General features: G+C 42.6%; 1 protein-coding gene across 3 annotated transcripts in view; it reads right to left on the reverse strand.

The window, feature by feature from the left end:
• Positions 1-12,748, reverse strand: part of RARG (retinoic acid receptor gamma) — a 192,277-nt gene that overhangs the window by 18,951 nt on the left and 160,578 nt on the right. The window lies entirely within an intron of this gene.

Consider the following 12,748-nt stretch of genomic DNA (forward strand, 5'->3'; position numbering starts at 1 on the left):
AGATATATTGGCCGATCAATTGATCGGCCAATATATCTGTCAGTGTGCACCCTGCTTAAGCTTAAGATCAATCCTTTCTTTTTGGAGTATGTACGCGGCCAAAGCACAGCACTGGAAGACTCCTAAAAATGCAGATAAAATGTAGCAAGTCTCATACGTGCATTTTCTAATGATCAGCTCTGGTTTAATGTGTATGAAATTATGTGTATTATAATATTATCATTTCAATATTCTTACAGATGGCTACTACAGGGACTTGTGCAAATAAATGTAAACAAATACTTTAAAGCGTTATTATTGTAAATACGTAGGGGGGAATTCAATTAGCAGCGAAAAGCCGCGGTTTGGCGAATTTAGCCAATAATGACATTGGCAATTAATGTAAAGTAGTAGGTCTGGTATTTGGGGCGGCTGTATGGATGGGACATGTGTTTTAAACTTTGCAGTTGGCTGCACTTGGTGTATTTTTAATGTTTTTTTTAAAAATGCCCTAAAATGACACGTAAAATATACTTGCACCCATTTTAATAGTTGCCACCCAAATATATTTTTTTATAATTTTTCCACACTTATACAAATATGCATATAACAGCCATTTGACACAATTTAAGAACCGAAATACTTTTATTAGGGCCACTAATACACTTCTAAATTGATTTCCAATCAGTTAGCCTTTTTATAGGGTACAGTCAGATTTCCACAAATTCATCAGTACTTTTCTCTGGTTTCTCCAAGAACAGTTTTTGTGCAAATGCGTTTCTGCGTCTTTTGTAATTGGATAATGTGAAAAACAGGAGCGCGCATAGACAAAAGTCAGGAAAATATCGCATCAAAACACGCAAATTGTGCAAAAACTTCTCCGACATAAAGTTTCCGGGCTAATTGAATCCCCCCCCTTACAGTAAGAAGGTAAAACATGTTGAAATCACATAAAAACATAGTAAACATTTAAAAAGCAGCTAATCAGAAACCAAACACACGTGTCACTCAATGAAGATGGAACTGTGATGGCTATCAGATAGGTTATGCCTCATGTGTTAACTTTGCATTGAGACTGCTCATATGGTCTTCGCTAACTATAATTACAACTTTTCCTTTGATATTCTACATATGTGACAACTAGATGCTAATCCTCACTAAGGAGTCATATAGGTTGCGAATACCATTCATCAAGACATAGCGTCCTCTTTCTTGATGTTCTCATTCACACAGAACTGGGTGACAGAGACTGAGTGGCTTGGGACTAAGGGAAGGTATCCATTACAGAGGATGAATGAGCTATCTGAAGAGTGGGAGGACAGAGCACACAAAACTGTCCTCTTGGAAGAATGTATAAATAGATTGGGTGAGATGTGAAAGCTTATAATGTTGAAAAGTTAACAAACGGATGGTGAAGAACCCATGAAATACTATAGACTTCTCTGAAACACATAACACCTGCAGTACTGCTACCTGGAGTAGTCTGATTAATACCCCTTTTCCACCCAAATTCCGGGTCTGACCCGGAGTTGGAACAGGGTTCCTATCTGGATCAGACCCGGAATTTAGCCGGCGCCGACTCGGGATATTCCAGAGTCGGCGCCGCTCACAACGCAGTCGGGTCTGCATAGACCCGGCTTTTCCGGTGTGAAAGTGGACGCTTGGAGATGACGTCATCTCTAAGCGCCACTGAAGCCGGACCAATTGGCAGGCCCGGAGTGCGCCGTACACACAGCAGGGTTTCACGGGTTACTCCTGTGTTAAACCCTGCAAGTTACCTGGGTTGGATTGCCGGGTCACTCGACCCGGCGATCCAACCCTCACCCCTTTTACACCAAGGAGCTGCCCGGGTTAGCCCTGCAATAACCCGGGTTCTAGCTCCGGTGTAAAAGGGGTATAAGAAGGATCAACTATTGGCAATAATTATCTTTTCGATGAGGGCAGGAGGCACTTCTAAAACTGTAATATTTACAGAGGTCATAAATACTGGCACCCCCCCCCCCCCCCTCTCCCCTCCATCCAGCGCCTTGCTGCATGGATTAGGCATATGCACCTACTCTGACATGCAAATATGAGATATCATTTTGGGGAAATAGGCTATTTAAGCGAGACAAAGGGGTATACCCAGAAATGTGTGCCGTTTTCTCACGCGATTTTGGTCTGAGTGGCATATTCAATTAGCCGCATTAACTTGCACTTCATCTTGACAACGGCCGGCTACAAATTGTTTCCTATTCAATTAGCTGCACCAATTCTCAATAGGATGTAACTCTGCTTTTTGTTTTCTGAGCAGGTGAAAAGTTTCTGATTAATTAGGCACTGATTAGTTTTAATTATCTTAATTTGGGCAATAATTACATATATTTTTGGGGGTGATATTCTGCAAAGTGCAGAATAATAGGTTAAAAGATGTGGGACAGGTATCTGGGGTGTTGTATGGATGGGACAGGTGTTTTTAGCCTTGCAGGTGGGAGTTACAAGTTTTTTTTCCACAAATGTTTATAATTCACAATCACATGCATTGTATGCAACCCAAATTAAACTAGACCATTTATTTGCTTGAAAAATATTGTTATCTATAAATTTTTTCATTTAAATTTTTTTTTAAATCCATTTTTTTTTCTTGCATAGACACTGTAATCGTAATTACCGCGCGATTGCCGCGTTCATTCAATCCATTGAATATGTCCAAGAGGCAGGAGAGGAAGAGACTGAGGGGCAGGAGAGATAGACGCTGAGGAGGTAGGTGGACAGAGAGGGGCAGACACAGGAAGGAATAGAGAGATGAAATAACCCAGACTACACCAGGGACAACCGCCACTAGAAAATAATAAGGCTGTACTGTTGGTGATTGCAAATTTCTCAACTATGTTTATTTAGAATGTATTCAATTGTACACCTTTAGGGCTAAATTGTACTAACTAAATGGTTTTGTACTTAATGGTGGGTACACACTATACAGATATATCTGCAGACGACGGTCGTTCATACACACTGAACGGCCATCATCTGTGTCTGCCAGCGGGATCCGGGCAGCCGAGGGGTGTGACCCGCCCCCCTCCCCGCGGCTGCCGCTGTGTGTGTATGGGCGGTCTGCAGACCGCCCATACACACTTGCCGATGGACATATATGTCTGCAGACATATCTGTCCATCGGCTGTGCAGCACAGCCAATGGGATATGTCAGTGAACGGCGACGTTCACTGACATATCGCGGGAGCACACTGACCGACGGGCAGCAGATATATTGGCCAATTCATTGATAGGCCAATATATCTGTCATTGTGTACCCAGCATAAGAACTGCAATTGTTTCTTATTAATTAGCACGGAATGGGTATGAAATACCGCCGGCCGCATCAGCAGAGTTCCGAACAGCGGAAGCCCGACAGCGCTGGAAATCCCGATCGTGGATAGGTGAGTATCTACTAACCTAACCTAACCCCCCTAACCCTCCTTAGGGGTGCCTAACCCTAACTTCCCCCCCAAGTGCCTAACCCTAATCCCCCCTCTAAGTGCCTAACCCTAACCACCCCCTTCCCCGCTGCCTAAACCTAAGTCCCCCGGGGGGGTGCCTAACCCTAAGTCCCCCCCGGGGGTGCCTAACCCTCCCTCCCCCTAGCCTAAGCCTAACCCTCCCGGGGGGGTGCCTAACCCTATGTCCCCCCCGGGAGCCCTAAACCTAACCCTCCCCCCCCCCCCCGAGGCTGTCCGCTCGCGGCGCCCGGCATCGCTACGATTGGGATGCCGGGCGCCGGTCTCCCGGCGTCGGGGAAATGCGGGCGTCTACATCTAGACGCCTGGCATTTCACCCTTGCCGGGATATGACAGTCGGGAAGCCGGCTGCCGGTATTTAGGCAGTCGGCTTCCCGATTGCTTCCCATTAGCACAGTCCCTTCCCATTCCCCTATTATTCCTATTAACACATTAATTCTCTATATAATACAGTGCTGCATTGTTAGTTTACACTGTCTTCATTTTATGTATATTTAAAAAAAATAGAAGCAATAGAAAGTATATGTGACAACCTACATGGTTTAATGCACTCATTTAAGTTGTATTTATTTAATTTATTTTACGTTTAAAATATAGACAATAAATGGATTAAACTATTGAAGTAGTAACATACTCTTTCTGCTGCTGTACTACCTCTCGGTCTCAACCACTGTAATTACTATAAAGAATTATCAGCCAAACAAACATTATCAGGAGCCAGACACCGGCTGCAGCCATAGAGATCTATATAATATATACAAAAGCGAGCCAAAAGCAACATTTTAGTGGCCATGAATCCCTTGCTTATTACATTTTCTCAGCCCTGCCTTGAATTCACACATAGACAAGGAACTTATACATGAGGGGAATTTATGAGGTCTTAAATAAATGTCTGAGTCCATTCTCTAGTGAAGTTTAAAAGGAAAATATATTCTAGATGAGTTTACATTATTTTAAGAAGGCAGTAAAACATACAGAGATATATGTGTGTGTATGTATGTATGTATGGTTCCTTCTTCAAAATTTGCCATATCGTTTGCTAGTCAGATACAAGGATGAACAATTCTTCATATGTAGCAAAACACCCCAACCTGATAATAAGGGGCCTATTTATTATTGTGAATATTGTGGTCAATCCTTAGCCATCTTTGGAGTATTGATGCATTTTATAGTATCGGGGCTATTTAACATGGGATACTACCTCAGATAGCATAGATATTTGCGGTGGTCCCTCAATTTTAATTTGCCAGAGCAGTCCCCATAGCTGCAAAAATTACCTATTTGCCAAACTCCGGAAAACTTAATTCTTTCGAAGCTGGCATCTGTAAGCTAACACCACCTTTGGATAGCATTAGCTCGCTCTGTCTATAGGAAAGGCTCATTCGGAGAGGGATATTTAGATTTCTCCTCGGTAGGCCGGATGCTTCTCCCATACCACCCTCAGCACAAATTTGCATGTGCATGCACAGTATGTAAATCCATGTATAGCGATCACTATACTGAATATTCTGTGATTAGACATAGAAACTTTTATGTACCTTATTCTTATTTCTTTACGGTGTGATCCAGGCATATTCTTTCATCTATAGCCTTACATTGGACACACACGTGCTGATCCAGTCTCTTGGTTCAGACACTAAACAACAGGATCAATATTCAATTAGCCATATTCATAGGTGGCCAACTTGGGTGTAATCTGGGCGTTCTGAGCATAGGCGTACAGACAATTATCCAAATCCCTCCCACTCCCAGTACGTGCAATGGCAGTGGTTTCACAATGGGAGCGCTTTGTTCCTGCTGGGATGTAGTAATTATCCCGGCTGTCGGGATGCTGACAGTAAGTATTGGGGTAAGGGGGAGGGTTAGGCACTAAGGGGCGGGTTAGGTTTAGGCTGTAAGGAGGGAGGGTTAGTACTTACCTCCATCTGTCGGGATTTTGATCCAGTCAGGATGCCGGTGTCAGGATTCTGACTACCAGAATCCTGAGCCCCGGCAGCCGTACCCAACCCGTTCTGTTAATCGCATGCTGGACTGGCAGTCTCTCGGAGAGGTGTTTTCTGTCCCTGGGACTGCTAATCCAGACTGTGATTAGCAGAAAGTGCTGCCATTGTGAAACCACCCCCCCTCTATTCCTACAGCCTTATCTTGATTCTAGGTGCTGCAGCCAATGCAGTCCCTAAAAGCTGAGGAGGGGGTTTGTGTGCATGCTTGAATTGAGCATGTACACCCTTGCAGTCCCCCTAAACTGGAAAGGTAGGAGCAGCACTGATCACTGTTAATATCGCAGCATGTGTGGCCAGATTTACACTTTTCTGGCTCTGATTTTATCTACCAGTCAATCAATTTGATAGACAGCTCCACCATATGTGGTCTTTAGATGATTGTTCAAAAAAACTGTGATCCTATTGTGTTTGATCTGGTAGAACCAATAACTAAAAAGACAAAAAAAAAACATTAATATTTCAAAACAGTAATAAAATGTTTTAGCATGTTCCAAGTGCGTCGTTATCTAGTGACACAAGACTATTAGAAAAGCACCTACAGTACAATCGAATATTATGGTGGGGTCTCTTTCTATGTATGAAATTTAAACATACTGTACGTCCATGCATATTTTCCTATCTCTGTACATGAAGTCATGTTGCAAGAGGCGTGTGTGCATGTATTTTCCTGTATGACTGTGTGCTTACTTGTGTGTGTGTGCTGGGTGTGTATTTTAGGAATGTTAGTGCGGTGAGTGCTCCTCTCTGTCACAATAGCTGAAATGCTCTAGCAGGACTAAGCTGAAAAGCTTTTCAACACCTGGGGGGAGAGTTCTTCCCCCACTAATGCAAACACCCCTCTCATGATCCTGCCAAATTGAGAACTGACATAACCGGTCCCTCAGGTACATACTGCTATTAACTCATTCCTTGCATTAGATAACACAGCATCCTGCAAGGTCTGTATTAAATGACACATCATTGGCTCCGCTGACGGACAGGTTATAGAGTCAAGGCAGTCGGTTAGTATGAAATTTGTGACTGTGGAGATTACAACTACATCCAATCACTGAGACATTGCACAGAATACATTTACTGAATAAGTGTGTAATGGAAATGTTAAAAACAACATGCATGAACCAACTCATCTGTCATATGAAGGTCCTTCCCACGTCCCCACTATGGGAAATAAGGATACAAGAGCAGATCACTGAGGACCAGATTATGGATGCACACCTACAGTGATTTGTATCCATCCATACAAGGATTAAATAGGTTTGTGGTCAGCCTCTTGCTCTCTACACTACATTTGAGATAGGGATCATTGATCCCTGTGACCAAACCATTTATTTATATTTGCTGTTAGTCAATTAAACATACTAAAATGCTCCTGAGGGATCGCCAATAGTTATTTCAGATTAAGCCAAAGCACTGTTTAGAAAGTGTCAGCTTAAACTGGGTACACACCATTAGATGGTACAACAAGATATATCATACTGCACCATCCGGTGTACGACGGCACAATGTATCATTCCGAGTAGCAGCATGGCGTCCACCACTATATCATCCCATCTGCTGTGCAGTACGTATCATCCCATCTGATGTGCAATCAGGCATACACACTATACGATCCGCACAATATATTGTTCTGATCCACTTTGGAACAATATATTGTAGGCTATATCTTACAGTACCCAGCTTTAGAGTAAATAGAAATGGCTTTAAATGAGGCCTAAATGGGTTACATTGGAAGATACATTGGTACAGTAATAAAGAGGAGTCTGGCCTAGTTTTTGAATTCTTACAGAGAAGTAAATGACTAAATATACACTACTTACTTTTGCAAAAGAGTAGTATATAGGTAGCAGGCTATATGGATTGTTGTAGACATAACAAAAGGCTTAAATTAGGGAAACATTTCTGGGTTGCAATTATGGGCGCCTACTGCGATCGTAAGTCCTATGTGACTATGTGACCATCATACGCCGTCGTAGGCATGCGAACACACTGCCCAGATGTAACTGAAAATGGCGCGCACACTCCATATGCACAACTTAAAATAGGTCCCAACTCTGGCTAATCGCCCAAACGGGACGCATCTCTTACGTGCGAATGCCCCAGTTGCCGCTCATTCAAACACTTTGTCGGTGAGAAGCGACCGACATGCCTACGACACTGCCTACGACACTGAGTCACTAGTAGCTGCTCTCAGATGTATATGCCAGTTTACAGTTTGCAAAAATTGCTCAATGCGGTCTGGTGTGCAACTCAGAATCAGGTTCTTATTCTGTAAATATATACAAAGTAGTGTTATTAAATATGGTATATGGACTGCATTGTAATATGTAACCGCAATACAAATCACTAATCGATCACAGGCATGAAAATGTATTTAATTATTACCAGCTATTAATATAGTGCATACATATTCGGCAGTGCTTTACAGAGAATATTCAGTCATTCACAGCAGTCATAATGATAACTGATAATGCCGTTGTCAATGGTGAGGTTCCGTTTATAAGATCAGGTGGGATCTAATGAGAACAACTCAATCACAAGCTACAAAAAGCCCACCTGAGCTTGCTGGGAAGAGTAGGAGGAGGGGATCGAGCTTATCTCCTTGATGGCTCATCTCAGCAATGCCATTTTCCCCAAGTAAATAGAACCAAGGAATTAAGATCTTAATCAGCAATTCTCTGTCTACATCCCTTTGTATGTATATAAAGGAGTGAAGAATGGCGGGGGTCCCCTTTGCCTGCTGAGAGATTCAAATGCAGTAAGACAGAGGTGTTTGTGGTGGAGGGGGGATGGATGTTGATTTAGAATATGAGCTATTGTCTTATCTTAAAGAGGTGAAAATCACTCTGCTTTCCTGGTATAGTGAACTCAGTCAGTGATGTTTTGCATGGTAATTGCATGCCAGTGTGGGCAGGGAGGGGGGAGGTAATCCCTTCTTATAAAAGACCATTGGAAAGTAATACCTGCAATTGGTCTGAATAGATACAACCAGCAGTGGATAAACGACGCTACTCATAAGCTGGGTACACACCTACAGATATATCTGCAGATGATGGTTGTTCATACATGCTGAACAACCATCATCTGTCATCTGGACACGGGTCCAGCTGGTCGGGCGTCACTCTGCAACTCCGTCCCAGCAGCTGCTGCTGCAAGTGTACAGACAGTCGGCTGATTGCCCATACACACAGCACGATGGACAGATATATCTGCCATCGGCTCTGCAGCACAGCCGACGCGATATGTCTGTGATCGACATCGTTCACAGACATATCGCTGGTACACACTGGCCGACAGGCACACGATATATATTGGCCGATCAATTGATCAGCCAATATAACTGCCAGCGTGTACCCAGCATTACATAGATCCCGTGCATGTCGGAGGATCAGGCAGCTTATGCACATGTGCATATATTTACCATATATTTAGATGAAATATCCCAAACTGAATTATGATGCTGCTTTGGCAGGCAAAGCAAACATATGTATAATCATGATACACAAGTGTTGTAATAGGTCTTCCGTATATCTCCAGTACCCCGGGAGGCCCGCATACCACAGGTTGAGAAAGTCTGCTCTCAGTGACAGCTAGTATAACTTTGACTCATGCTTTCCATAAGAAAAACGATAATAAATCACTCATTACTATAGAGATGATGATTCAGAAACAAATAGTTATTTGGGGCACATGCTCAGTCTGCTCTGATTAGTCAAATCGTTACAGCGTTATTGGGGTACCGCTGCCCCTGAAAATGTTCACTTTGATTAAAAGTGATTTCTTGTAACGGAAGGAAGTGCTTCTCGTAATTACATAGCCGGGTACGTGCCACTGATAACTAGACTACAGTGTGAGTTCTGCAGGAGAAAATCTAGTAACTGACATACATAAATGCATTAACAAAATGGTGCACAGAACCAGTAGGAACTGTGCGTCATTCAACTGTGTCTGCTCTGGGCAGACTGACAGCCATAACATGCACACATTACAAGGGATAAATACAAATACTTCTATTTTACAAAAAAATAAAATAAATATATATATATAATTATATATATAAATCCAAAGTCCAAGTGGCACTCACAAATTTCATATATCCACACTGGGGTGCGTAGTCTCAGGCAGCACATCAGAATCCATCCACAGACAGCCAAAATATATTCAAGGAAATGAGAGAGCACTCACCAGTCTTCATAATGCAGGCAAAAAAGGATCATTTAATTACTCACATCATCATTAAATTGCAGATGTCGACGTTTCGAACCACACAGGGCCCTTTGTCAAGACCAGGACACCAGAACACAGAGTGTATAAGTATATATATATATATATATATATATATGACCCTGTTCCTATGAGCGTGCAATCTGATCATGACCCTGGAAGACTCCTAAATGGCTTAAACCTTTAGAGAAGCAATTGGTGCTTTGCTGATGCAATTTATAATAGTGTGCTAGATTGTTGGAGCTGAATGGTCATGTTTTGGTGAATTAGGTCAGTTGTCAGACAGTGTTTCCAGAAGCAGGGCATCATTGGAGAGTAGGCCATGCTTACCTGTCCTGTTCCTACCTGACTTCATATCTCATGGCTTGAATTAATTATTAGGTGAAATCTCAACTGATCGGCCAATATATCTGTTGCCAGTCGGCCATTGTGTACCCGCGATATGTCGGTGAACATCAGCATTCACCGACATATCACATTGACTGTGCTGCACAGCCGATGGACAGATATGTCTGCAGACCACCCATACACACACAGTGGCAGCCACGAGGAAGGGGGCGGGACCCGCAGCCAGACACAGATGATGGCCGTTTAGTGTGTATGAAGGAACATCATCTGCAGATATATCTGTATAGTGTGTACCCAGATTCTTCCCAAAAGGGTCTTATCTAACTATGCACAGTGAGATTAGCACAGTGAAAAAAAAAACAACAGGGTCCTTACACTATGGCAAAATTATAGCAAAACACACAAATGATTTGCTCTGTTATGTTCAGTGTGGGGTGAAATTTGTTTTAAATGGTTCTGAAAATTAGTCCCTATAATAGACATTAGATCACCTTTGTTGGAACAAATGGCTGAAAATGGACAATGGATGATGGAGGCAATTATATTATGTTTTTGCAATCACATTCTTCCAATAGCAAACCTCACAGACAGCCAGTTTTGTAACTTAATTAGGCTGATCCAGTTACGCTTTCTGCAGCTCTCTTTATCATGTAATGTGCAGACCTGCACTTGGAAGCATGCAACACGTATGGCGTAGCCGGTTAGCATTGCTGCATAACAGCACTGATGTCATGAGCTCAATTCCCAGTCATGGCCCATCTGTGTTCTCCCACTGTTTGCGTGGGTTTCCTCCAGGGGCTCCAGTTTCCTCGCACACCCCAAAAAACATACTGGTAAGTAATTAGCTTCTACCACCACTGTGTATTTGTGTGTGCGTTTGTATGGGAGGAATTTTAAGCCGCATACACACTAACGATAGCGATATCGTTAAGTGTTTCCCCTGCACTGCGGGGCTCAATGTCGTTAATGACATTGAGCATACATACTGAACGATATCGATGAGTGACGGCACCCTCCCTCATCCCCGTACTTGCAGAACATGACGATATCATCAGGTTGCCCTGCAAGTATGGGCGATAAAAGACATCGTTAACGATCCGCGGGAGCGCGCATCGTTAACGATGTCTTGCATACACACTGGACGATGTTGAATGCGATGAACGATAACGATATCGTTCAACTTATCGTCTAGTGTGTACGTGGCATAAGCCTGACAGATGACATGAGGCAGGCACTGAAATAAATGACACATATTTTCAATACAGTGCTAAATAAATTGGTGACGTTATATAAATAATAATAATAATAATAATAATGCATTTCCCATATATAGAACATGCAGAAAGAGTGACACACATGCAGATACTGCACTAGCTATCGTCATTAGTGGAAATGACCAAAAACGACATCGTTGGGGCATAAAGACAGACTTTAGGGTATGAGCTAGAACAAATAGAGCACTTGAAAACCAAATGACAGAGAAGACTTGTTACATAACATAACCAATGTGAGGCTCCATTGTATAAACAACTTAATTACATTCATCTGCTGCAACCTTGAATAAAACACGCGTGGCCCTGTTATGATGTGACACTTGTGAGGTTAGCTCGGGTCAGCGAGAAGTTGCTGAATTAATTAACTCTTACGATTGGCTCCCCTTAACAAAACTGATATGCAGCAAGCAGGAATTACACAGGGATATACCTACATTTTAGGCAGGTATATACCATATGTATCCAGCATTGATTTGAAAAAGAAGAGATATCTTAAGTTTTGGTAAAATGCCTTCTGATAATGAATTCTTAAAGCATGTACATGAGGTTGAAAAAAGTATCAATTAGCTGGTCACAGAGGAAAGAGTTACCAGTTTAATGAATATTACGTGGACATATAGTAGGGCCTGATTCAGGGTTGTACATTATTAGCCTTCAGGTGCAGCAGCGGTGCTAAAATATGCTAATGCCGCAGGAGGCATCTGAGGACAGAAGACCGGCCAACGGCATCGCAGATCCGAGTGCTGCATCCTAAGAAGCAGCATCGGATCACCATCGCGACCATCGGTGGTGGCATCGCCCATCTGAGTGAGCCTAGGGCTACTGAGAATAGCCGTCGCACGTCCGTAGCCGAAGCCAGTAAATCTGCATCGGAGGATACAAACACTGGCCTCGCCACTCTCAGAAAAAGGGGATGACATGCCCCTGTTTTTGGGAACACTGGCTGTCGACGGCCATTCCAAGCCTCCAAACACTGCAGCATGTCATTTGTGACAGACGGAGTTGTATGCAAAACATTGGGTTTGCCTACAACTCAAGCCCATAGTTACCAATAGAGAGCATCGAAAATTTTTCACCAGTCAAATGTATTTCTCATTGTTAAAGGCCACAAATATGTTCGCAATACAATTGTCAACTGCTTTGTGTTTTAGGCGCAATTTGTACTGTACCTGGAAACTCATTTTATATGTTGGCAGTTATAAACGAATAACCAATTTTTAAAGTTGATTAGTGTAAATGTTTATCACCTGCTCTGCCACAAGCACCCCGGAGGTTCTTATGTATGTTGCCATAAGTGGATGTAATATACAGGATTATTTCTGGAATGTGAAGAGCACAATCCTAGTGTACTAAGAGCATGTTGTCTTCTTCCTTGATATTATGTTGGGATGTATTCTTTCAGTATACAATAAAATGCAGGTTGAGTCTC

Source organism: Taudactylus pleione, unplaced genomic scaffold (genome assembly GCF_031769625.1).
Source record: "Taudactylus pleione unplaced genomic scaffold, aTauple2 ptg000089l, whole genome shotgun sequence".
Taxonomy (NCBI): domain Eukaryota; kingdom Metazoa; phylum Chordata; class Amphibia; order Anura; family Myobatrachidae; genus Taudactylus; species Taudactylus pleione.